This window comes from Temnothorax curvispinosus, unplaced genomic scaffold (genome assembly GCF_003070985.1).
Source record: "Temnothorax curvispinosus isolate PA1 unplaced genomic scaffold, ASM307098v1 QBEX01008334.1, whole genome shotgun sequence".
In the NCBI taxonomy this organism is placed as follows: domain Eukaryota; kingdom Metazoa; phylum Arthropoda; class Insecta; order Hymenoptera; family Formicidae; genus Temnothorax; species Temnothorax curvispinosus.
In genome coordinates, this window is record NW_020218114.1 from 3661 (window position 1) to 7869 (window position 4209).

General features: G+C 39.3%; 1 long non-coding RNA gene across 1 annotated transcript; it reads left to right on the forward strand.

Annotated features, from left to right (window-relative positions):
* Positions 1 to 1181: 1181 nt before the first annotated feature.
* Positions 1182 to 4209, forward strand: LOC112457817. Its single transcript, XR_003041155.1, has 3 exons — positions 1182 to 1433; positions 3928 to 3985; positions 4149 to 4209. It is a non-coding gene; the product is annotated as an uncharacterized LOC112457817 (long non-coding RNA).

Below are 4209 nucleotides of genomic sequence, written 5' to 3' on the forward strand. Positions count from 1 at the left end.
ATTTAGTGCAGTACGTCGCATTGTCGTCCGCGTTGCCTTTAAATTTCTGTCACGACGTTCACAATTTTATGATGTCATTATAAAAGTTTATCGTTATAACGACGCGCGTTTATCAAATTCGTGACGATTCAGAAAGAAAAGCACGTAATCGTGCATAAAAGTAATATTGCTTATCGCGTATAAATACGTATAAAACATCGGAAGTCAGCTGATACTAACAATAAGTCATATCTCGTCTCTATAGCGCGATTTAGAAATTTCATATAGATATCGAGCTAAACAATTTTTTTTTTTTTGACGCGGATAAATCTTTTACTATTGGGATCCCGGGCCAAAGCCCGGTTTGCCCAGTATCCTTCTCTATGAAGAGGAAGGGGAAGAACCACTCGCCTCCGGGGAGAGGCGAGGGGAGTGCCGGATTTTTACCGACTAAAATCCCGCGGGTGTCCTTCACGGCGCGTTTTTTCGGTTAAGAGATGGGGCCCCGGGTAGCGCAATGATTCGTCCGGGACCCCCTCCCCCGCCGCGCCGCGCCTGATAGCTGGGCGCCTATCCCGGGGCGTTTAACGCCCCGCGGTCCTAACAAAAACCTAACTCCGTGTGGCGGGTTGAAGAGATACCAACCCCAACCCGCCACCCCTCGCGTTGGAGGTTATTGCGACGGACGCGCGGTTACCCCGCCCGCGCGCCCAGCATGCCCATCAATTGGTCCTCCTTCAATATGTGGACCGGACCAATTTCTCACATATCCGATGTCGCCCCCAAGTGGGGGGAGCTGAATAATTACGCTAATTATTTTAATATAAAAAAATCAAAATAATTATAATCAACGATAATTGTAACATATGTAATAAAAATCGAGAATTAATAAATAATATCGCTTATTTTTCTTTGAAAAAGATCCACGATTATACGTATGTACATTATGTTATATTTGAAATGTATTCCACAATTCTTTTCTACATTTTTTCACACAGTTTTCTTTCAATTTTTTTCCTTAACGCAATATTGCAAATTTGAGAGATGATAATGTTAAACCTATTCAATGATATATTTACGGATTTCCCCGTATCTTTATCTAGGAGCATGAAAGAGAGTCATTTCTTCATATAAATCTGACGTTGTATGAAAAGATCACCTTATCAATATCGACAAATATTATAGTATACAATTAGTCTAAGGCAGAAACACAAACACGACGGAAGATGCATGCTCACGCGTGGGTATGTCCCTGATTTGTCGAAAGAGGTGGGAGCACGTGTCGCTGCTGCCGCGAACACGCTGAGAAAGTACGCGATATATTAGTCTTCGTCGGGCGTACTCGCGAGATCGGCCGCCGCGCCGAGCCAACAGCGGTTTCATCGATCGTTACCATCCGGAGTTTGCGACTCGTAGAGTCGTAGATCGGCCGATTTATCATGGCGAGACACACGGTACGTTGTCCGGCGATGTGGCGAATCCGCCGTTCTCTCTGGGTGTGTGAAGTTGGCACCCCTACTTTAAAATTTGATAGTTCTGATTAGAGTTCCAGCTTCTTTTCGAAGAGTATAGAAGTACTTATATTTTCTTAAAAAGAGTTCCGGCGATTAACACTACGAAAAAGGCAATTAAAAAATGGGGTGCTAACTTCACACTCAACTTTAAGACCGAATAGATCTGAATAGCTCATTTGAAGCATTTTGACGAGTACTATATAGTTCCTGATAAAAAAATTTTTTTTTTTAATTTTTTTAATAACAAAAAAATTCCAAAAGTTTAATTTGAGGCCAGAATAGTTCTAAGTAGCTCATTTGATTCCTTTCGAAAAGTTCTCGAGTTCTGATAAATAAAAAATTGAAAAACCTTAGAATTGTATTAAAAAATCATCATCAAAAGTTACACAAATGACATTCACGGAAGATCTTCGAAGCCGAATATCTTTTTAACTAATGACCGGATCGCTTTCGACCATAATAATTTCTTTCAGAACTCTTAGAGCTCTATCCAAAACTCTCATCAGAACGCCTGAAACTCTTGAAAAAAATTTCTATGCGGACTTGGTTGAATTTCACTCGTTGCATCTTCGAAGTCGAATATCTTTTTAACTAGTGGCCCGATCGCTTTCGACCATAATAATTTCTTTCAAAACTCTTAGAGCTCTATCCGGAACTCTTTAGAAATTGCTTCAGGATGCTCTGAACTACACGAGCAACAATTCTAAGGTTTTGCAATTTTTTATTTATCAGAACTTTAGAATTTTTCGAAAGGAATCAAATGAGCTACTTATAACTATTCTGGCTTGAAATTAAACTTTTGGAATTTTTTTTGTTATTAAAACAATTCAAAAAAAATTTTTTTTATCAGGAACTATAGTATTCGTCAAAATGCTTCAAATGAGCTATTCAGAACTATTCGGTCTTAAAGTTGAGTGTGAAGTTAGCACCCCATTTTTTAATTGCCTTTTTCGTAATGTTAATCGCCGGAACTCTTTTTAAAAAAAATATAAGTACTCCTATACTCTTCGAAAAGAAGCTGGAACTCTAATCAGAACTATCAAATTTTAAAGTAGGGGTGCCAACTTCACACACCCGCTCTCTCTCTTTTTTTCCCCTCATTCATTCTGTGACAATCGCCGGACGGAGAAACCGATTTTTCCCCCACAAATCTATCGTTAATTCCCGATAATTCCCTCGAGCGTCTTCGATCAAAATGTAAAGAAAAGAGTTGTTTACTTACCCTTGAGTCGTATTTCTGTGAATTCTTACTATCGCTCTAAAACGGGCATTTCTAAGAAGTAAAGAGACAAGAGAGATATGTTTCCAATACCCTACTTTTTGCACCACTTGTCCCCCGATCCATTTCCCCGTCGCGATACATTTAAAAGGAACAGTCGCGAAAATAAGTATATCGACCTATCAGAACTCGCGATCTACCATTATTGTGGAAGGGCTTTTATCCGACTTACTTCTGTTTCGATTTTGCTCATGGGACAGGCACAATGTCCCGACATATCGAATCGATAAGTCCATGAGAGCACTTTTCGTCAGACACGCGCGCCCACCGATGGGAAAGTTTCGAGGGTCCGAACCGTCTCGATTTATCGCCTTCTATCTGAACTCTCTCGCGTCCCTTTTCTTCGTCGTAGAATATACACGGCAATGCGCTCGAGGTATTAAACTCGTAGCAGTAAGTTATTTTTAGGTTCGATTCTTCCGATATATCGGGGTTGTCACCAATTTCGATTCACTGCGGATCTTTTTTTTTTGTTTACGCGGAAGAGGGGAAATGCCTCGCGCATTCCTGGGCCCCGGCTGCCTAGGATATGTGGGGCTTGCACCCACTAAAACCCCTCTCCCTAATACTGCGGATCTATTGCGTCAACATTGACTAACTCTAATCTTGATTAATCTTAATTTCTTTTCTTATTCGTATTATAATGATAAGATTATATAAAGATTACAAAGATTATAATCGATATAATCGTAGAACAAATAGAAAAATGCTAATCTCCAATTAAATAGAAATATCGGCGATTCGATCCAACAGAGAAAAAGTTTGGATTTTCCAGGTCGACTCCGTTTCATCGTTAATAAGATTACTCCTCGTTTTTTTATTCGCGATCAAAGTTACAATTTTAGAGGGCGAAGGAACAGAAAAGTGATCTTTTTCCTCGTAAAAATACTGTTCATTGGTTGGAAGAAATGCTAACGATCCATAGAACGGACCGAAGCTTTTCGCGGTTATCACAAACCGAAGTCGAGAATTCGCAAAGTTACGAACGTAGTTAGAAGTTTGGGCAATAATAGTAACTTTATTTTTAACATTTTTTGCGCGATACATTCTGTCCGTGCAGTCTGTTTCGTGGAATTTATGTACGTATTGTACGTGTGATCGTAATAAAGGAAAAACATCAAGACAAATTTTCATGGCAATCTGAAATTCTTTCAGCCTCTTCAACTCTTAATACTATTCGCTTTCGTGATCGTCATCGGCCAATCACGAACAGGTAGGTAAATTGATTTAATACCTTGCGTAATTATTAACGTTAAATAATATTCGGCAAATACGCAGTTTAATCGTTACTTATGGAAATGTAGATACCGGCGGGCTCAATAAATATTGATCCAAATGTTGTTTATATTTTAAATTTGTTAAATTTATTTGTGTAGCTTCACGTGTTGATGACACCGATGTTCGTAACAAGTATGACGTTCAAGTTAGGAAACCGTT